Source organism: Camellia sinensis, chromosome 11 (genome assembly GCF_055761805.1).
Source record: "Camellia sinensis isolate YWXY chromosome 11, ASM5576180v1, whole genome shotgun sequence".
NCBI lineage: Eukaryota > Viridiplantae > Streptophyta > Magnoliopsida > Ericales > Theaceae > Camellia > Camellia sinensis.
The window spans coordinates 174,086,289-174,110,712 of record NC_138971.1 but is presented as its reverse complement, the minus strand read 5'-3'; the positions used below and the strand labels follow the sequence as shown (position 1 = coordinate 174,110,712).

Here is a 24,424-nt window from a genome sequence, read left to right as displayed (position 1 = left end):
TCTACACTTTTAATTTAATCAATTTTGACTCTTAATTTTAAATTTTGTGCCTCTTAATCAATTACTCCTACTATTTCCAAATTTATGTAGACATAAAGTTACAAAAATTCCACGTCTCTTCCATTTTATAATTTTTTTCCAATCTAAAGAAATGTACTCCATCAATTGGTCTTCCCTTAAAAAAATACTTAAACTAAGAAAAAAAATATACACATACATACTTTGATTTTCAAATAGCCACATGATCAGTAAAAATTCTAAGTAAATTCTCTTATATTGATAGTAAAAATTCCTTAGAATTCCCTTACGTCATTATAAGAAGGATGTCAAACCCAAGATTATCATCACTTTTGTTTTGTCTTTAGGAGGGAGCTTGGTGCTCTTGTTGTACTAGAGCTAGATTTCGCCGGCTATAAAAATAATATTTTTGTATTTTGCATTTTTTTCATTTATACAAAAATAAATATAAAAAAACTTTATTAAAATAAAAAGGATATGTACAAAGAAATTGGCTAAAATAACCCAATAACAACTCATATTAAATATAGAATATGAATATCCATGCGTCATTTAAAATATGCGGATCATATTCATAATTTAATTTGCACAATTCGCTTGTTTTGCAAGCTAAAATCTCTGAATAATTATTTTTGTATTTCTATTTTTTTCCCATATACTTAAAGAATTATGTTGTGATTGTGTTTTAAAGAAGAAAAAAGAAAAAGAAAATTGAGGACCTAATATGCCGCTCTCTTCCCATTGTTATATTTCCTAAACTTTTTAAATATAATTATAGAAGTCTTTGAAATTTGGTATGTACAATCATGTAGATTATGATTCCAATTAGAATAAGGTAATTCTAGGAATAATAATCTCAAAATTTAAGGAAGCAATACTTATAAATTTTGGTAATGATTTAGGGGATTTAAAAATTACCTTAATTTATATAAATTATATTTTGAGCTAACCATAGAATGACATGTGTATTTTAAGTGTTATAAAACTCAAAAAAATTGAAAAAATTGGGGTGAGACTCTCAACTTCAAAGAGGCTACAACACTTTTACTTAAATTATTTAATAATAATATGATTTTATCATCTACCAATACTCTATTAATTTAATTGTTTACACGAATGATTTGTTCGATAAATTTTACAAAATAAATTATTTACATATAGAGATAACATGAATTGCGTTGTGATGGAACTAGCATATCACCCGTGCTATGCACGGGATAAAATAATATATAATTTATTAAAAATACGATAATTATATTTAAATTTTTTATATTTTGTCTCTTGTAAAAAAAAAAAAATTATATAAGTTTAAGTGTTTTGTTTCAAATATTCCTTTACTATAACATATAGTATAGATAAATAAAAATTGTTGCATTAACAATTAATAATTAAAATTATGCTTTGTTATAAAAAAAATGACATAGTTCTAATATTTCACTATTTTAGAATAAAAATATATGAACTTTAAAAATTGGTCATATTGATTTTTGAAAGGGAAATAATTAAATAAATTTTAAAAACTTAACGAGTAAGAAATAATCATCGTAAAAAATAAAATTTCTAAATGCTCTACCATTTAATAATAAAATTGGTTGAATTATTTATTGAAATATAATGTTGACATCAATAATAGCTGTGACTAGATGATTTATTGGTAAAATGACCATTTGTTATAAAATAAAAAACTTCATGGGACATGATATAATTTTTAAAATCACGTGAAATAATTCATATTTTAAATAAATCTCGGATGTGTATTCATAATTTATTCATTTATTTAACTACCTAAAAAAAAATAACTCAACATGTTTTATCTATAACTTCTTTTTTTTTTTTTATGTACATATAATTAAAACATACAAGGCAGAATTAGAAATGAGTATATTCGGGAAAGGGTTGGAGTAGCACCGATAAAAGATAAGTTTAGAGAAAATCGATTGAGATGGTTTGGTCATATTCAACGAAGACCAACAGAGGCAGTAGTGAAGAGATGCGATGCTGTAACGGTAGATGGAAGTGTTAGGGGACGGGGTAGGCCTAGATTAACGTCGGTTAGCATTGTAACCAGAGATATGGATCTACTTAATTTGACTAATGAAATGGCCTTTGATAGGGCCGCGTGGAGAAATATGATTCATGTAGCCGACCCCATTTGATGGGACTTAAGGCTTGGCTTAGTTTGGTTTATAATTAACACATAAGCCATGTCACGGTATTAGAAAGGATTTTTTTTTTTAAAGTTGTTATTTAATTTAAGAGAGCGTTTGGATTTAGTAGGTCTATTTTAGAATCAATTCGAATGATTTAAACTGTTCATTTTTTAAAACTCTTCAATTAAAATATTCATATAAAAAATTAAGATAATTGAATATTAGTAGCTATATATTTAAACCATATTTGTTTTAAAAAAAAAAAATAGACGACAAATATAATTTTAAAAATAATTATCTATTTTTTATAATATAAATTTAATTTAAATATATAACAATTAATGTCTAACCATCTTAATTTTTATATAAATATTTTACCTAATAATTCTTAAAATAAAAATCATTGAAATTATGTACATTAGGGGAAAGGGGTGTCTGCTGTACGGTAAAACGGCATAATTTTGTGCGTTTTGTTTTTTTTTTTTAAACATAATATTTCTTTGTTTTGTTTTTTTGTTGGTGTGCGCTGCAATTGGTTACTTTCTAGTTTGCGCACACCTGTCAACATTACATTACTTTAAGAAAAATTAACAAAAATAATAAGGGAAAATTATAAAAAATAAAAATAAAAAAAAATCTCAAATTTTGGTTTTTGTAACAAAATAAATAATGAGTTTTTAATTTTATTAATTTAAACTTTAATTTTTTATTTGTTTTTAATTTAAACTATTGACCTATTTTCGTTAGGTAAATTGATAGAAAATGATATTTTAGACATTTTATGTATATCTATATTGAGTTTAATGACTAAAAAAAAATTGTGAGTTTTACCTAACAAAAATAGATGAATTGTTGAGATTAAAAACAAATCAAAATTTTAAAGTTTAAATTGATAAAATTAAAATTTCATAATTTATTTTATCACCAGGATCACTATATGAATTTTATTTTTATTTTTTATAATTTCTTCAAATAATAATAATATAATAATAACAACAACAACAATAATAATATTGTACTCATTCAGACAAATCAATAAAAAAAAAATCATAAAATCCTTAAAAAATTACAGTTAAATTTACTTGCAACGATGTGTATTATTACATATTATTTATTGATTTGTTGAAAAATCAACCAATATACTCTGATAAATATCAATGTCAAATAAAATATAACTAGTCTCATTTAATGTTTAAAAACATTAAAAATGTAATACTCAATAAATAATAAATTTCAATTCATGTGAATTTTCAAAAATAAAATAAAAAATATGCAAGTAGATATTCCTCCTTATTACAATAAATGTCTATAAAGATTTGTAAAATTTTATTTTGTTTTGTTTTAAACCCAAAAAAAAAAAAAAAAAAAAATTGGAGGAAGAAGAAACTGTGTCGTTTGGCAAGCTGCTGTGATTAGGCGCGGATCACTCCTCCCTCCATATTGAAATTATGGAAATCATATTTTACCTAAGCAAGCTGATTCATATTTTACCTAAGAATTCTTAAAATAACAAGTAATTCTCTTTCAAAAATACACAGCTTTTGCCTTTCCACTCTCTCTCTCTGTGTCAAAGATGGCCGCACAGAATTCCAAGTTCAAGCTTTTCTCCGGCATCCTCCGCTGCCTACTCTGCGTCGGCAGCCTCCCATCCGACCCCACCACTGACATCCCAACCACCATCACCACCACCACCACCGACGTCCCAACCACCACCACCACCACCACCACCACCGACGTCCCAACCACCACCACCCCCACCCAAGTCAAGACCCCAGGAGTAGTCGCAAGACTCATGGGTCTAGACTCACTCCCACAGTCCAAGAAGGTTTTTAGGAGGAAGGAAGGTCAGACGAAAAAAGGTGGAGTTTCTGTGTTCTAATTTGTTTCTGTGTTTTGTTTGCTTGATTACTTTTTTTTCTCCACTTTGTGCAATGTGATTTCAATTTCACTTTCTTTTTAATTCACTTTCAAACAAAGATGTGAGCCTCTCTGCAAAAGTTAAATAAATAAATAAAGTAATTCACATCTGCTTAAAAATTGACAGATAAATTATGAATACATTCCCTGAAATTTAGTTCAAATACATATTGTCTCCTGTAATTTTAACCATTGATAGAGGGAGGACATTGGGTTAAGGAAAACTCATCTAATGATGATGCAGGTTTTTTGAGGCCCAAGTCTAGAGAGCCCAAAGAAAAAGCTAAGGAGATTACTAGGAAAATGAGAGGAAGTTTATGCGGTGAGCCGATGGATTTGCCCTCCATACTTGAGGGATATGCTGGGGATGAGAGCTCATATAATGTGTCTGGAAGTGATTCTGGAAGTGAATTAGAATTGACAATATCGACTCCCAGAAAGTCCTTTCACCGGAGTAACCGACCTAGACCTTCATTTGTAAGTAGGGAGGCCAAGAAGAGACTCTCAGAGAGGTGGAAGATGTCCCAAAGGTATCAGAATGTTGGAGCAGTTGGTAAAGCCAGCAGGCCAGAGAATTTTTATCCAATGTCTGGTTTGGATGGATCCAGTGACAGATTTGTTAGCAATAATGAAATTGCTGAGTGGGATAGTCCTTTGGGTATTAGTCTTAGGGATGGTTGGAAGGATAGTATCAGAATTTCATCCCCATCGAGATATTTTGCTGCTTCATGTATTAGCTTTGGTGGCCCTAAAACAAACATGCAATGTGAAACTCTTGTCCAGGACAGTTATTTGATGGCTGGAGAAGCCATGAATCAGGGTAAAAATAAGGCAATCAGGAGAAATTCCAATAAGAAAGAAGATTGTTCATCTAGAAAAATAAGATCCAATAATAAGAAATCTCAATCCTCTCGCCGCACTTATCGTGGTAGTACTGATTCCTTCGGGGAAGAGCAATTTAACCTATCTCAGGTGGAGATCAACCTTGGAAAGAAAGATCCTGCAGAACAGAATTCTTTAGTTTCTCATATGCAGACTCATAACATCAACGGTAAAAGTTCAATTAATGATGCTGAGGTGGATGGTGGACATGCGGATATGTATTCTGAATCTCTTGATGAGGAGTTGCCCTCAAAACCATCATCTTGTTTGTTAGGAAATCCTACTTCTTCTACCCCTGGTCCGGAGGATTCAAAAGCACAGGATTCAAATGCAGATGGACTAATGCTTACACCAAGTGACAAAGATGTTGGCCAAGGATTTGTCTCGGTGTCCGAGGACAATGAAGTATTTAATGATGAGAGTTGGGAATCTGTCTATCTAGCTGATGTGCTAATCGACTCTGGATATGATGATGCTGACCCCGACACTTTCGTGTCAACATGGTACTCTCTCGATTGCCCTCTGGACCCTCGTTTATTTGACAACGTCGAGGAGAAGTATTCCAATGAGACAACGTCATTGAGGTCTGAAAGGAAGCTCCTGTTTGACCGCATAAATTCTGGGCTCTTTGAAATGTTCCATCAGTTCGTGGACCCACTCCCGTGGGTGAAGCAGCCAACAGGGAAGGTGGGCCTTACAAGGCAGAAACATGGGATCGGTTACGAGCTGCATAAGTTGTTGGCAAGTGAAGAGAAGAGCATGCATGAGGACGTGACAGAGAGGGTGTTGGATAGGGAGATGCAGTGGCTCGATCCTGGGGATGGCGTGGACGCGATAGGAATGGAAATTGAGAAATTGTTGATGGATGACCTAATAGTGGAGGTTGCGAATATGTTAAGTATCGATCAGAACTCGATCTTTGAAATGTCCCATCAGTTCGTGGACCCACTCCCGTGGGTGAAGCAGCCAACAGGGAAGGTGGGCCTTACAAGGCAGAAACATGGGATCGGTTACGAGCTGCATAAGTTGTTGGCAAGTGAAGAGAAGAGCATGCATGAGGACGTGACAGAGAGGGTGTTGGATAGGGAGATGCAGTGGCTCGATGCTGGGGATGGCGTGGACGCGATAGGTATGGAAATTGAGAAATTGTTGATGGATGACCTAATAGTGGAGGCTGCGAATATGTTAAGTATGGATCAGAACTCGATTTTAGGCAGAGCTAGAGACAAGCGAATGGAATTGAACGGAATGGAATAGTAGGTGGAGAAGATGGGGAATAAAAGATCGAGAAAAATACTCGATGTTCATACCATATATTAGCATATGTTTTTTTTTTACTGTTAAGTTTAGTAGTTGTAGTCTTGTTTTTTTTTTGAGCTGCAGTCTTTCTGGAGCTGGAGTCTGCACTGCAGTCTTACTGGTGTATGTTGCTCTTATGTTTGGCCTGCTAAGCAAACTTGAATCCAGTAATCAAAGGGGATCCTCATCCACATGCAGAGTTATGCTAATGATTTGTGGTTGCTGTTGGGTTTCTGCAGTTTGCAATTTTGGTGTGCCTGCTGCTGTAGGATGTCTTGGGGCTACCTCCAGCTGCAGTATTATGCTAATCTGGCTGTGCCTGCTACTGTATGCTAATTTTGCTGTTTGGGAGTGCAGGATTGACGCTGATGTTTAGGAGCTGGTTGTTTGCTGGTCTGCCATATGGTATTGGAGATTTTAGGAGGGAAGCTGGTCTGCTTTGTGCAGCTGGTCTGCTCTGTTTGCTGTATGCTATTCATATAAGGCTCAGAAAGTGGATGGGTATGGATGGCTGCTGTGGCCTGCAGATGGTGTGCCTCAGTCAACAGATTTGGCCTACTGCTGGCAACTCAAGGAATGTGATGCTGGTGTTCTGCTTTTCAGTTCTGCTTTTTGATCTGAATTGGTGATCTGCTGAGATCTGAATTGGTGATTTGCTGGTCTGCTATGCTTAGGTGCTAGGTTTGGTTGGTTGGTTGTTTTATTTCAGATGTTTGGCTGGTGGTCTGAATTGGGTGGCCGTTCTAATGTTACTATGGTCTGTTCTTTATTCCATCAATAAAGTTTTTTTTTTGCCGATCAAAAAAAAAAAAAAGTCCAGTAGTTGTAACATTTGAGTTTAGTAAATCTTTATGACTGAGGATGTTTTAGGATGAAAAACTGTGGATGAATATAGGGTCCTTGATCAAGTTTAGTTTTTTGTTTCAATAAATTCATAGATTCTAGTGGCTACCCTCATGTTTGAATAATTCTTAAATTTTTATTTTTGAAAAAAAGGGAAGAGAGACATGGCACACCCTATCTACTTTGTTTTTTATGCAATTACATGTCAAACTGAATAATTTTGGGTTGAAAATCTACCATTGCTTTTAAAAATATTTTCTAAGTGATTCACCAATTTTATATAATTCACTCTAAAATGGATTCAGTTGGTTGAAAATCTACCATGGCTTTGAAAAGTATTTTCTAAGTGATTTACCAATTTTATATAATTCACCCTATAATGGATTCAGTAGTGAAGTCAATTGAAAATAACTTATGCATAAAATGAAACATTAGGGGTAGGATACTACAAACACGCCCAAAATCCACGCTCCCTACCTATGCTAATTTTATTATCCCGTACAATTGACAACTAGCACCCTCAATTTTTTATTTTCAGTTTTTCGTCCTTTGTATACAATATGATCATAAAAATTATTAAATATTTTTAGATTATCATATAACATTGTCTATATTTTTTTTTTATCTTCATATAACATTGTCTATATGATAATTAATCTCAGCAAATGAGAAAAATCACAACACATAGCCATCATTTGTCTTTTAATTATCTAATAAAGGTATAAATCTCCATATTTCAGTCATGCAATATTTTACTACATGATTAATTTAAAATATCACATAAATAATATTACATAATGTTTTGAAATTACTAAATAATTAACCTATGATCATGGTTTTTCTACCAAACTATATGTTAGGATTGAAATTTTAGCACTTCTTTAAAAAATAAAAATAAAAAGTAGCATTATATAAATGAATGTAAATCATCATGATAGTTTACACGAATCTACATTACTTGTTACCTCTTTTCTCTTCTCTATCCTATTGGATCTTATTTGATTCTTATGATGATTTTTGTGACATGAATAATTTATAAATTAATAAAATTTAAAGAGACAAAAAAAGAAACGTGTGATATTTGTTTCGTTTACCCATCAAGTGATATGAAATTAAGCTTAAGAGGTTGTTTGGGAAACTGATAAAATAAAATAAAATAAAAAATCATTAAAAAAGTTTTAAAAAATCATATAAAAAAGTTGAAGATTCATTTCTTTCTTTTTGTACTTCTTTTTGTAAAAATTCAAAGAATTATTCTCAAACACTTTATTTTTTTCACCTCATAATTTAACAAAATTACTAAAAAAACATTTCCTTCACAAGCCCCAAGTATAAATGCATATATATATATATATATATTTTTTTTCCTTACTCCGATAAGAGCGTCTCAAACTTTTACTTAGATTTTCCATCAAATTTAAATTTGTTAAAATACGCACACTTTTGTTGCTCCAACCATGGCATCAAACCCATATCAAATGAAAGGAAAATAAAAAATTTCATCAAATTGAGGGAGGCTTCATCGTTCATCAAATTTTTACAAATAACCGTTACTTTTGCAGAGGCTTCACCATACACCGGATGACCGGCCGATTGTCCTCCTGATCAATTGATTGTTTGATGAAAATTTACATAAGTTGGACGACCTCCTGGTCAACCAGTTGTTTGATAAAAATTAGAAAATTAGCATTGGAACACATAGTATCATATAAAACTTTTCATTATTTTTTTATTCAAATTTAATATTAATTTTTTTTTTGAGTAAGCATTAGAGATACTCTAATAGCTGTCTAATTGTCTAGCACATGAACTGGGTGCCCATTATCCCCCCAATACAGCCAAATGGAAAAAAGAAAAGCAACTCAATGAGGACACAAAGAGGAACATACCTATACATACATGGTTATTGGAGACTGGAGAGAGAAGAGAAGAGGAGAAGATGGGCTGGTTCATCTCCAAATTACAACAACATTATTTTTATTAGAATACCTTTAACCTAGATTGATTTTGTTATATAAATATATGAAAACAATTTTATCTCATATTCTTGTGAGCTTATTTGATAGCCTCAAAATTATATATTTGATTATTTAAAACAAACTTTTCAATTAATTAATGTGTATTTGATTTTGTTGTTGAGCCAAATAAAATAAAAATGATTGAATATATGTTTAGCTTTGGTTGTGAACCTTGGAAGAAAAAAAAGATAAAAAAAGAAGGTCATGTTGGGCTGGGAAAAATCCAAACCCATTAGGAGATGGAGAGGTTAGTACTCATGGGGAATGGGGAATAGGGAAAAATTATTATAGGGGAATGGGGATGAGGAATTAATATCCATCCCATTAACCCCATTGCCATCCCTAGCGATAGAGAGGGAGAGGAGAGGAGTAGAAAATAAGAAGAGGGAGAGGGAGAGAGACGCTGAAGAGAGAGAGGGGCGCTAGTTTGTTTAGGGTTCGGTTTGGAAACAAAATATATATGTATATATATATATATATGGGGTCATTTTACACAATTCGCGACTAAACATTTTGGTCGTCAATTAGTTTTATAAATCCCTCCAAAATTTGAAATGTCTCCCTCCAAAAAATTGAGTTTTTTGGCAACTAAAATTTTTTTTAGTCACTGAAAATAAATTTGTCGACCAAACTTTTGGTCGCCAAAGATAAAAATTTATTTTTTATTTTTTATTTTGCGACTAAATTATTTTAGTAGCTAAAACTAACTATACAGCGACTAAAATATTTTTTAATCGCTGAAAATAAATTTTTGGCGACCAAACTTTTGGTCACCAAAGATAAAAAGTAATTTTTTATTTTTCATTCGGTGACTAAATAATTTTAGAAGCCAAAACTAACTATACAGCGACTAAAAAATAATTTTTTTATGACAAAAAGAAAAAAAAGTAAATTTTTGTTTTTCATTCGGCGACTAAATAATTTTAGTAGCTAAAACTAACTATACAGCGGCAAATATTTTTTAGTCACTGAAAATAAATATTTGGCGACCATGCTTTTGGTCGCCAAAAATAAAAAGTTAATTTTTGTTTTTCATTCAGCGACTAAACAATTTTAATAGCCAAAACTAACTATACAACGACTAAAATATTTTTTTAGTCGCCAATTATGGCAAATTTAGCGACTAAATTTTTTTTAGTCGCCAATTGTGGTATTTTTAGCGACTAATTTTTTTTTTAGTCACCAATAATCAATATACCCTGACCAAAAAAATATAGTAGCTAAATATTATACTTTTGCCGACTAATACAATTTTTGGTCGCCAATTCCACAACTTTTGGCGGCCAAAATATTTTTAGTCGGCAAAAGTGATCGCCAAAAGTGTATTTTCTTGTAGTGTATAGTTATAAAAAATTTAAACCTTATTATGAGCACATAAGATTTGTGTGACTAACTGGTTCATGTGAGTTAGACCTTGGTTAGTTTGACTAATTAACCCCTAATTATTTAGTGTTTTATGATCAATACAAGTCTTTTAATTTTGTCAAATTAAAAGAAGTTGCAATATGAAATATGAACTTATGAAGAACCATTAAAATACCAAAAGGATGGACAAGCATGAGAGAGTATGGCCAAGAATTGGTTTCATAAAAATAAAAATAAAAGAAAAATTTTGATATGCAAATAAAAATTTGTACAAAATAATGTCATAGATTTGAATTCGTTCATTTCAAAAGAAAAAAAGAAAAAAAAAAGAGAGACCAATATTAAACTGATTTACTATTTTAAAAATGTCGTTGACATAGATAAAATGCATCAATATATGATAATGACATTTTTAAAATAATAAGTTAGGTCTTTTGGTTTAAAATCACTGATACAAATTTGCATGACATTTTTAAAATAATAAGCTAGGTCTTATAGTTTAAAATGAATTGATATAAATCTCCAAAATCATATTCTATATAAGTGATTTTTTATTTCTTCTTTTTGTTGGTACACTCCTTATGTTTATATATTTGTCCAATATACAAAGAATATAGGATATCAAACAAACAACATAGTAAAATCAATTATGGATTCAAAATTTATTGATTCAGTTCCACCCATGAGCTAGTTGGTATTTCAACTGAAAATGAAAGGATAAAAAATAATACATCAATATAAATGTTTTTAAAGACCCATTTTTATATCCAAAAATGGAATTAAGAATTGACTAGATACATAGTCTAATCACATGATTTTATATCCCAAACCAACACAATAAAACAGAATTATCATACAATTAAATTTTGAAAACTTTTCTAATTCCTCCCCCCCCCCCCCCCCCTTATGTACATGACATTTCTAATTTTCAATTAATAATATTATTGGGCTGATTATCACCCGATACCACATATTTTTAGCAAGTTCTAGATGCTGAAAGGTTCTGCTTTGTACTCACCATACAAAGCTTAGACCAAACTGTGAAAATTTTGTTTTCAATCCAAACAAAGCCATAACAAAAATCTCTTCTCAACAAAGACCATATGATAGGCAAATTTCGATTCACTGTTACTGTGGCATATATCCGACCCCAATTCATTGAACAAAAACAATTTTGAATTCATACTACTAGGTCTCACTGTCATACACAAGAAGCAACGAATCACTAGTCCTTACAATTTTCGGAACGGCGTTGCCTCGCTCAGCTCCACACACAATTTCTCCATGTGACAGCCAATGGCCTGCCGCTAGAGTTTTAATATTCAATGCATCTTTACACAATTTCTCCATGTGACAGCCAATGGCCTGCCGCTAGAGTTTTAATATTCAATGCATCTTTGCTCTACAACCATTCCCTTGACATTGACAATCCTACCCTAAAAACAGATCTAGATGACAGGTTTGTTTGTCTACCAAACTAAACCTAGAACAGCCAAACTAAGCAAAACATATTAGCAAACTGTAGTTTGTGGAGGGGTGGAGGGGAGAGAGAACTGAGCAATTACTTCCATAAATCCAAAATTCAAACACAGCCAAAAGAGTTTCATTGTTCTATGTCCACGTACATACTGTAACAAAAAGGGAGTATAAAATAAAAAAATGGAGTAGAAAAATAATTTCAAAGTGATGGAAGTACAAGTGATTTTTATGCATTAGATTGTGCAAGTCTATCTTGTACCTTCATCACTTTGAAATTATTTTTTTCTACTCTCCACTTCTTTGAAATTCACCCTAACAAAAATATCTTCCTGCAATGCACTCTAAAAGAGTAATTTTTCATCTCAAACTGTCCGCATACACGAAGAAAAAATGCAGAGATAAAAGATTTAAGAAAAGAAAGAAACAACATGCATGCATGCATATTAAAAGGTTAGCATGCATGGCTGCTGTGTGACACACCTCCCCTCCTATTCATACATGAAAACAAAAACAATTCTCAATCAGATCACTGGCATGCTAACCAAAGAAAATAGCAGCAATATTACATAAACAACCAAGAATGAACAAAATAATCCCTAATTCCTACACCTTTAACCGCGACGCGCTAATCTGCTATCTGCTGCACCTTCTTTTCTAACATTGATGTCCCCTTAAAAATCGTCAACTGGAGGTTCCTCGGATACTTCAATAACTGCTCAGACATGTTTATATCAGTTAGTACTGAAGCACTGGCTGTGAACATAAACATGGGACACAAATAGTACCAAAGTCGATGCCCAATTAAACCATGAAAGTACCCATTTTGCCAACACCCTTTTTCATAGTGGAAATGTTAAAAAAAAAAAATTCCTTCTTAAAAGAAAAAAGAAAGAATTTATAGTAACATCTTCACTTGTATAAATATGCAGTTGTTTCAATCCTATCTCATGGCATACATGCAGTGGTGGAGCCAAGAAATTAAATCAAAAGGGACACTTATTAATTATGACATTGAAAATTTTTACAAAAATATTTCACATAAATTTTTATGATTGACTTCAAGAAAGATAAATAAAAATATATACATATATATATATATATATATATTATTTGTAACTAGTATATCATGGACAATATACAAAAAAACAATCATGGATATAAGTTTTAAAATAAATTATATAATAATAAAGTAATTTTTCATAAAAAGTTTAGTAAAAATTCAATATAATAGTAATACCACGTCATCATTGACATATGATATTACCAATCAATAGTAAAGAAACATATAGAGGATGAACCCCAAATGTCAAATATAACTAACAATTCAATAAATTCCATATCTTCATTGAGATTAATTATAATTGTATGTCAATAATGATAGACATCACCATTGTATTGAAATTTTCATAGCTAATAATATGACTTATCATAATATCTTTATTTTCAATAAAAAAACAACCATTATTATTCTCATAATTTTAAAAATGTCATTGATATTTCACTCTAAATAATATTTTATAATTTTTTTACTTAAAATATTTTTTTTATGTTTGCAAAAAAAAAAAATTTATTCCAAAACCCAAGAGAGGCACGTGACCTCCCTAGACCCACTGTGGCTCCGCCACTGCATACATGTTATGTACCTCCTTCCGAGGCATACAAAACTGTAGAGTTGCGCATTAACTCAAAATTGAAGCAAATGTATTTTAAGGTTGACACTGTAAAGAAAGAACCTCAAACAGTGTCCGATCGGGAAAGACAAGATTTGGTAATTAACAAAATGTGATTTATTGATCACTTTGATAACTAACCCATATCATCTCAAACCACAATATCTATGTTCTTCCCTTACCCAATTATAAAATGGCAATGAAAAGTTCTGGCTACACATCTCTGGTCAATGCATTGACAAAAGTAACTAATATGCGGTGCCAAATACCGAGTGTAGCATAGAATGCATTCCCATTGCATTTTCCATGCAGACTGGAGATTCTATAAGTTTAAGGTAAAAACATGGGAGAAAAAAATTTGAGCCATTAATTAAGTTGTAGAAGAGCATTACCCTTTCATCACTCATCTTTCTGAAACCTAATTTTTTCGTCCAGATTGATTCAGCTTCCTCAGCAGCAGGGAGTACCAGGTTTTCAACATTCAGGGAATACAATAGGCTCTTGATACATGAAAACAATGCTTGGAAATATCCCCACAGACAAAAAAAAATCATCAACACAAACAAAAAGGAAGGAATAACTCCGGCTGCACAGAAAGGGAAAACATCAATAAATAAAGAAAATTAAAAAACAAAAGAAAAACTTACTTTTCCTTGATTCTCTCTAGCTGTAGCCACTAGAGGAAGCTCAGCAACCTCACGTCCAAAAATCCTCAGAAGACCAGCTGAAACAACTGACCTGTGCACGACATTTTGGAATCCAATGATTAAAAAATAATAAGAACATAAAACTAATAACAACCATTAACAAAAATGAAAATGAAAATGAAAATGAAAATGTAAAGTAAATTAATTAAACATGCAGAAACAACTTTAATGTGAAGCAGCTTACTTTACGATTAAAACGACGCAGTACATTCCACCAAATTCTTGCCCAGATATATTTCTCCTGCATTAAGTACAACAAAGGGCATTTTAAACAGGTTTGGTAGATTAACCAAAAACATAAAGATCAATAAGAAGTCAGGGAAATTTAACTAGTGAAGCAAACAATCTACTTACATAGCGCCCTTTTTCTCCTTATTTTTCTGTTCTCAAATTTCATTAAATAAAACCAATCCTTTTCTCCTAATTGAACCTTATGGTCAATCTTTGAAAAGCACATAATGTGAGTTGAACAATTCTAGGACATAAAATAAAGGTTTGTTTGTAAGCAAAATTCATATTTTCCTCCTCCAAAATGCATTCTTTTTAATAATGTATACTTGATTAATGTAGTCACAAGTATTTGTTGACAACCTACAAAATAACTTCATTTCACACCAATTCATTAATAGAGGGAAATGATGAAATTTTCCTCACAAAGCACTTAACTTTCTTCCGTATGGCATAAGTTTTGGTAGATACACCCTTCAGATGAAGAGCTACTTAAGCACAATGTACAATGATAACTTACCCACAGACCATAACAGGTACAAGATCACGACTAGAAGTTGCAACAATAGGATCAAAACATTCCTGCCAAAGATGAGACATACAAATAGGCTTAACCCCCTAATAAAATTAAGTAATAAAAGAAAGTATAACATAACAAAAAGGAGTATCTTTATACAACTGCTGTCAGAAGGACTATACAGCAAAAGAAAAAAGAAGTCAAAATCAAAACCATTTTTGGACAAAGATAAATTTAAGATATAGCATAGAGAATCAATATTAACCAACTGCCCCGAAGAGGTCCTGGCCCCCAGATCTGTTTCTTCTAGCACATCATGTTACATTATGTTGCTAAAGAGAAGTAGCACTAGAATAGATAAGAACAAAATTAGACAGGCTTTTACAAATTTTAAAAATCACGTTTTGCTATTCTACATGGTATCAGCAAAAACTTACTCGAAAAATTGCAGCAGCCCTAGACAGTACTGGCAAATGTTCTGGATAGCGACTTCTCCCACTTAAAATCTGCCATTGAACATCATTTGAAACTCCATCTGTAAATCCTTTCTCAACATGTTTTCTGTGTATTGCATATGACACTGAAGCTGGAATCATCTCCGCACCAACTAAAACTAAATTTTGTAGTGCCACATGGATCCTATTGCAGTCATCACAACAAAATCACTTATCCCTGGGCAGTTCCTGCACCAAATGTGAGAAACTATACTGAGTCGCTGAATAAATACATGTCGAAAGCATTACAAAGATTCTGAAACTTACTTTTAAATCACAGAGGCCACTGTCACGCAAGCAGCCAACATTCTCACACTAAACAGCAATAAACAGTCAGATTTAGATAATTAAAAAGAACACACATATGGTAAAATATATAAGGGAAAATACAAGCCCTACTTGGTCACAAAGCATAACTGTTCGTTCATCAAAATTTTCAACACCAAAATCGTGAGCCCTGTAAAGATAACAAAGAAAATCAGTCTTATTAACAACAAAGAAGTGGACATGACTTATTGAAAGGGCATAGATGGAGAGAATTGGGATAATTAATTTTCTGGAGGGAATAAATAAGCATATGGGTTAATGAAATAATAGTGAATAATTTTGTAAGTGACACAATTTGATGTTGTGTATAGCATGAAATTTCTATATTGGTATAATTTTTTTGTACTTTTACTGTTAAACTGCAAGTTAAAAGCAAAAGAGCTCCTGGCCTTCAAAACCTAAAATGGCCATATGAGGGAAGCCATGTTCAACCTTTGGGTTAAATGAAACTATTGGTTTCTAAATTTCTAATCATTACCATCGATTCTACATGGCCTTCTGAGTAAAGCCATGTTCAACCTTTGGGTTAAATGAAACTATTGGTTTCTAAATTTCTAATCATTACCATCGATTCTACTGCGGCCAGTTTCACTTTTACTATTATTCCTTCATTCTCGGAAGAGCCAAAATGACAAATATTCAAGAATTAAAAGTTCTTGTCATTTGAAACCAATAAGTTAGTCCTTCTAGCAGCGGTACACAAGTGAAGAAACTGTCGAAAACAAAATAAGTGCATACCAAATGACAGAATATGAATGGAGAAAATATTTTTTTTTTTAAAAAATAGCTGGCCTGCACCAACCCAAACTTCTTGTGAGTTCAAAACCATAAATGAGACTCTAAATGAAGAGATAACAATTAAAAGGAGCTAACATGAGATAAAAACCCATTCAGACAACACTGACACAGCAAACTGACCCTGATAAACATGGAACTATACTAATAATTAAATGTGTATATATTTAACAAATCAATGAACCTCAAGGAAAATATAAGATTGTGACCTTTTGATCAACACTCTTGAAAGAGCCCATCATACACAAAACTGCTATTTGGGTTCTCAGGATTAGAGCAATGTATAAAATCCATAGAAGAAGTAATTAATTTCTTCATTATAAGAGAACTTTAACCAAAATTTTATTGAATGGCTACACTAAACCAACCTGCAAACAACGCAACCACCTATTTCAATTTATGGGGCTTTAACAACTCGTGTCAACTGAATTATAATATGTCTTCCCGTATTTGAGGACTCTCCAGCAGATTTTCGTCCAAAACCAAATTTATCTCTACAATATGGGCAGTGCCAGTCACCTTTAGGTGCACACTGTAAATCCAAACAAACTGAAAGAAGCCACAAGAGAGAGTGGGAAAAGGGAAGAGTAAAAAATAATTGATAAGTATTTATATAACAGAAGAAAAACAATGAAAATGTATATTTGGTTAAACATAAGTTAGATACGCTTAAATATACTACCTTATTTTAGTGTAGGGCTTGTCATTTAACGCTTTCAAATTGTAATGTAAAGGTTGTAAATTGGTCTTGCCTTGCAATACTTCAATTGAGTATTAAAATAACCGATCAATAACGCAACCAAGAAGAAGCAAGTCATTTATAAATACTTCAAGACCGCTTTTAACAAATTGTGCTTCACTTTCACCACCATTATATGATTCCCTAAAAAGCACATTGGGCAAGCTTGGTATTACTCATAAGAGTTAGCTTTTATGTTTATAGTTTTCAAATTATTAGCTCAAAATAATTAAAACAAGTTGTAATTTTGTTTGGTGCAGATTTTGATAATATGTGAAAAAGTTGAGCGTGGTGTGGCTAAATAAGTTGTCACATAGTTTTTTTATTGTGCAAATATCCCAAATGCCCTCAAAAGTCTTTTTATACCAGTAAAAGCAAAAGATATGAGGCTCTTTTGTCCATACATATTTAATGGTTTTGAAAATTATTTTTTAAAAAAAAAAAAAACTACAAATTTTAACTTAAGAAAATCTCACTTTTTTTTGTCAAATAAGCTGAAAAAATCAAATAAGTTACAATTTAAAATTGCAACCAAACAACATTAGTCAACTTTTTTTAAGCAAATAAGCTAAAAAAGCTGACTCATAAGTGTTACCAAATGGGGCCATTAGACAAAATGAAACCAAAAAAATACAAGCTTAAAAAGTTGACATGAATTGAGAAAATGTATCCCTTAATGAATGACAATGAACACACAACCAAACCATGACATATCTACACTACAGTTTTTTTTATCAACTGTTCTAGTATCTACATAGGTTATCTTATTCTACTTTTAGTGTATAGTAGTCACTTCAATGGTGGAATGTAATTCTTAGAACACCAAATAAGAAATAAATTAAATGTCTGTTGTATAACGTAGAGATGAGAACCACACAATATGAACATCAATCACAAGAAGAACAGAGAGAGTACATTCAAGGGAAATACCCACCTGCATGAAAAGCCCGAGGGCATCCATCACAAATAATCAGATCCCCTCCAGCTCCACATGCTGCACACATATCATCACTGCTTCCAGTAGCCAGACTTTGTCCATTAGCCAATGACAGAGCTATATTGTGAAGCGTCAGTCCACTACAAGTATAGATGTTCCGGTAGCTGGAGTAAACAATGGAAAATATTAATTCAGCATAGCATACTCACAATCACCGAACCAATGATAAGTTTTTTTTAAGGCTACTCACGGTTGGCGTCTAGCAGACCATCCAGCATGAGCCTCAAACTGCGAAGGACTAATCTGCTCACAAAGGAAAATAATCTCATAACTGAGACCTATAAATGTTTGGGGGAAGGGGGGCGAAGAGAAGGGGATCCTAGCACTTTATTAAATAAGTGTTGTGCCAACAATTTACCTCAGTGTGACAACCACTACAAACTATTCCATTTCCTTGTTTGTAGCCCCCAAGTATTCTCTGCAATAAAAATAAAATATAAAATAAAGAAATTGAGAAGAATATAAACACATCAGCAAAAGAAGAGAGTGCATCGAAAAAACCACCTGTCCTTTGGAATAGTAAGCCAATTCAGCACCATCTAAAAGTCCGTTAGGCATGAAAAGTAATCGATGCAGATCATTATCCCTGTAATCAATGTGCAAAATTTCAATAAGCATAAGACTTCAAGCCAAGCCCAAAAAATCCCAGAATTAGAAGCAGACTTCTATATAAGTACCAAGAAAACTGAGACACTTGACCAGGGAGAAGGAGAATAAAGAGAATAAGTTTTACCTTTTCTTGGTACGACCTTCCGCAGTTTTTTTCTGTTTCACAACTGAACTAGAATGGTAGAAGCTTGGCCTGCACAAAAGATTGCAAAATCAGTGACAGAGAGAATGATGAATTTCATTTTAGTAATCAATTCTATGAAAAAGAATCTTGACTGCTTCAGAAATATGAATTAACTAATATAGATAAGAAAAAACAAATTGAGAGAGAACGAACTTCTTAGCCACCCCTTTTTCTTCCCCTCTAGAGCCTCCTTCATGCAGTTTTGCTGTTTAAAATCGTTGTTCTGAACATAGGAAGACAAAGTAGGGCAATGGCTGTCTTCTATCATTTGACCACTGCAGCCAAAAGCTTCAGTTTAGTGATGTTGTTGGCCGCTGAAATAATAACCTAACAATTCTTTGACCACACAAAGTATGAAAAATCAAAATCAAAATAAATAAATAAACTATAAGGAGCCTTCAAAAAACTATGCTTCATAAAATCCTAAACTGACAGAAACCTGCTACTTGGTGGATCTCTTAAGCGATTATGGCCACAAACCATAATCTCTAACACCATTAAGATCACCACAACCATGCATTAGTAGAATGGCAACGTACTGTCAAAAAGAACATCGTACAATTTTATACTTGCAAAATATATGACATGTATATACAGCATGAGTCTTCTAGCAGTATATGATGACACACATGTACTCAAGTTTCACCTTCCTGTTATTATTTGCACAGCACCAAACAGCTTTATTATGTACACAACACATCATATTGGATAATAAATTTGTAAGCTCGAAATGAACTTTTACATGTTAAACAAGTATTTTGAAAATCTGAAAAGAACTCTACCAGCACAAAAGGCCTAACCTTAAATTCCCAAATACAGGGGACCAAACATTCAAAACCAAATATAAAATATATTAATGAGATAATTCCCAAAAGAAAATATTTTATGTACCTTGTGGTAGCATGATGCATCCCAGGAACACTGATGTGACGTCTCTTCTCAGTTTTAACCATATGACTGTTTTCTTGGAGACTTTCTGCGGGTAAAAGTGAATTTCAAAATCAATTCAATAACTAAAAAGAAGAGCTTTTGCGAAATGAACAGCTTATGCCTAAGGCACTAAAAAGTAAATTAAAAGCTTGGAATCTGCATCACCTTTCCAAGCCTGGAAAGACTCTTCATTGACAGATGAACCGGCAACATTCTTTACCACTTCATCTAGTACCGGCAACGTTCTTTACCACTTCATCTAGTTCTTGGATTACACTATATATTGGCTTCCCATTCTCCAAGTATATGTGGTTGCTCGGGTGTCTAGTTTTGCCACCAGCATGCAACTCAAACTCATAGGCACTGAGTATCTGCTTATTCCATCCAATTGTATGGTAAACAAAATTAAATGCAAAAAACAGCCAAATGACCACAAAAAAAATAATAATAATAATTTTGCGATAAAACAACCTACTTTGGAGAAATTGCATAATGAGCAGCCACACAAATATCCACAGCCTTTTATGATTCCAGGAAGCTCTCTCTACAATCATTTGAAACAGAATAAGAGTTCCACATATTTTAAAGATTGAGTGAAATTTTACCAAAATAAAAATGGAACTACAACATACCTCCTGTGAAGCAGTAACGTACTTCACCCGAGCTCCTTCTAAAATCCCAGTAGATAAAAGCTTTTTAACAGTTGTGGGATAACTGTCTGGCAGAACCTTCTTAGACATTTTCAGTTCCATATTAGGCTGACATAAAAAAACCTTGCTGCTCATCAACAACCTTCCCATATGAACTTATTTCTGTATTCATATCATCTGATGCTGAATGATTCCACTGGGAAATTCCATCAGACCCAGATCCCACTGCTGTTGCAGATAACTGATTATCATAGTCCTCCTTACGCTTGCTGAATTTGAAGGTAATTTTCCTGATACCAGTGGAGCTGAAATCTTTTGGAATCTCGCGTACAAAAAGGGACGTAGACACTGCTCCAGATGTATCATTTTTACTCTCCTCTTCTTCATTCAGGCTCTCCTTGGAACTTGAATTCCCAGAACAAGTGGACGAATTCTCACTAGAAGCAACTTGGTTATTGCTCACCAACTCGGCCAGTTGACTACTAATAGTCTGAATGCTGCAGGCATTATCTCTTGGAGACAAATTTGGGTTTGAAACTTCTGAGAATATTTCATCGTTTGAAGTTTCCTTAACCTGCTTGTTAGCAGACTCCAATTCAGTATCACTTAAAGAATCCTTTGCCTGCTTCTTCGTGCAACTAGACTCCAATTCATGCTTGTTAGCGCAAGACTCCAATTCAGTATCACTTAAAGCATCCTTTGCCTGCTTCTTTGTGCAACTAGACTCCAATTCATACTTGTTAGCACAAGACTCCAATTCAGTATCACTTGAAGCTTCCTTTGCCTGCTTCTTTGTGCAACGCTCAACTTCAGTATCGTCCCCTAACCATTCATGATCACGCTTCAATTCAATTCTCGATGAATTCTCATTTTCCATTCCTCCATCATCTAACACTGCCACAAAGACTTCCCCTTCACCTTCACCTTCCCCCATCCAAACACACCACCTTTATTTTTTTTCAAATCCACAAGCTATCAGCAGTTCCAGACTTCAGACTCCTCCACAACAGCATTCAAATTGCCGAATCGAACTAAGAAACAAAACCCTAATCCAAATATGATTGAAATTGCACCCACACACACACACACTGATTGGATTAGGATTTGAACTAGCCTGAATGTGAAGCTGAAACAAATTTACAATTAAGTGGCACCCTCTATATCATTCAAGCAACAAAACCCTAGCCCAGACACAAGCCAACGCATAACACAAGGAAACAACCAATTCAAACCAATCAACTGCCATCCAAACCTTTTCGAACTCGAATTGGCGGAGAAAAGACACGGAAATCGATTCAACATACCTTTTACGTACCCCTGATTCCAAATTGACGCTGAAAAATCTGAATAAACAAGAACAGTTATTCGAGATCCAAAGGTATGAGCACGAACCACCATTCGAAAAAGCAAACTTCAATATGTACAGATCTGGAATTCACAAAGAAGACTGGGACATGTATATGTATATGTACTGTTGGAGTGAGATGGAATTGAAGGGAATGAAAGTTAGGGTTTTCTTTTCATTTCTAATTGATCTGTAAGAACAGCGAACGCAGAGAGCCAACAAACCAAACTGAAATTTTGGGTTCGCGGTCGACATTGAGAGAGAGAGAGAGAATTGGCGACCGGATTTGGAAGAAACGGGAAAGTGGGGAGTGGATAAAATTAAAAACAAATGGGACCTTATTGAATACTACTACGGGAAACGGTTTAGATTGAGCCACGTCATCCTCAGAGAGATGAATGATTTAGATTTGTTCATTTAAAAAATAATATTCAAAACATTCACGCTGAATACTACTCACTTTTAGCGTGTTTGTTTGGGTTTTTTTTAATCAATTTATGATTTTTAGTTTTTGAAAAGTTATTTTAGACTGTTTGGTTAAATTTATTTCAAACAGTTTATGATTCTAGCAACTTGTTTTAAGTCAAAAAAATTAATTCTGAAAAGCTGATCACCCTTTGTTTTTTATTGTCAACTCCTACTGTGGACATGTTAATTTATTGTTATACTCTTAGATTTTTTTATTTTATATTTTTAAAAAAATAAAAAATGACCCAAATGGACTATAGAATATTATTATTATTTTTTATGAGAAATGTAGACAAATAATGAATAATAAAAAAAAAAAAAAACTACTTCACAGCTTATTTAACAAATACTACTCAGCAACTTAAATCTATAATCCAACAGTTACACCAAACAGATTAATAGCTTCTTATTAAAGTCATAATTTATAATCTGTTTTAATAACTACACCAAACGAGGCCTTTCTCCAACACACTCAGTCCTCGTTTGGTAAATATTTGAGGGCTAAAAAAAATAAAATAAATTATATAAGGCAATAAGATAAAGGGGTATTTGGCAAGAGTTTTTTTTTTTTTTTTGATTAAAATTTATAAAATGATAAATAGGCTAAAATAGTTAATAAGATAAAATATCACATGAAACTCATAATCATTTTATTTTTTCTCTCACAAATATCATATCTAACTATAAAAAAATTCAATTATCTTCCCAAATATAAAAATTTTAACCTACTAAAATAGTCAAAAATTAAAATAATCTACTAAAATAATAACTTTCCAAACACTCACAAAATATCACATCCAAATCAAAATCATTATACTTTTTCTCTCACAAAAATTTTAAAAAAAAAACCCAAAAATAAAAACCAAATGAAGCTATAGCTTCACACTTTTTCTCTTCGTCCCTCACTCTCACACGCACTCAATCTCTCACATTTCTAATAAAAAATAAAAAATAAAAAATAAACTATTTTAACCTTTTTCATTTTATTTTAATAATATATATATATATATAATTTGTAATATAAAATTTTAAATTTTATAAATTTAATATCATTGAAAATATACATGTAAAATGAGACTAATATTAAATATATTTAATAACAATTTAAAATAAATAAAAATATGTTTAGTTTGGTTTCCAAATTATTATTTTTTAAATATAAAAACTATTTTGATAAAAACAAATACACAAAAGTTATATATTTTTTAAATTCTCAAAAATAATTTTCATTCCAAAAAAAAATCATATGAAAATAACAAATTTTAATTTAGTTTTATTAACCAAACGAGTTCATAATTTTTATAAAAGGAAATAAAAAATACACAAATTCAATCTATACATAGGTGTAAATCAAATATGTGTGTAGTACAAGTTTAAATTAGCATGGTGCAAGTCTAATCTATAGTGATATTTTTAAAAAAATTAGTTTTTTTTTTTTTTTTGTAATTTTTAGTATATCACTTAAATTATTTTTAATTTAAAAATATATAAATTATTTACAATTTTTAGGCACATTTTGGTCAATTTCTTTTATGTTTGTATTTCTTTTAAAAAAAATTATAAACTCGTCTCTAATAAAATTAAATTAAAAGTCATTATTTTTATATGATTTTTTTTATAATGAAGATTTTTTTGATAATTTCAAAAATACATAATTTTTGTGTGTTTATTTTCATCAAATTATTTTTTTATTTTAAAAATAATAATTTAAAAACATAACTAAACATAGTAATTACTTTTTATTTATTTAAAATTTTTATTAAATTATATTTAATATTAGTCTTATTTTAAAG

At 31.9% G+C, this 24,424-nt stretch overlaps 1 pseudogene across 1 annotated transcript; it reads right to left on the bottom strand.

Moving 5' to 3' along the window:
• Window positions 1-12,306: 12,306 nt before the first annotated feature.
• LOC145803055 (uncharacterized) lies at window positions 12,307-22,479 on the bottom strand (annotated as a pseudogene). Its single transcript, XR_014345145.1, has 19 exons — window positions 20,801-22,479; window positions 20,644-20,712; window positions 20,334-20,539; window positions 20,130-20,214; window positions 19,392-19,513; window positions 19,179-19,247; window positions 18,950-19,031; window positions 18,804-18,863; window positions 18,636-18,688; window positions 18,383-18,549; window positions 17,078-17,258; window positions 15,987-16,044; window positions 15,855-15,902; window positions 15,531-15,776; window positions 15,097-15,158; window positions 14,533-14,589; window positions 14,289-14,379; window positions 14,034-14,161; window positions 12,307-12,683 (listed from the first exon to the last, which is right to left on the bottom strand). The product of XR_014345145.1 is annotated as an uncharacterized LOC145803055 (transcript).
• Window positions 22,480-24,424: the final 1,945 nt, after the last annotated feature.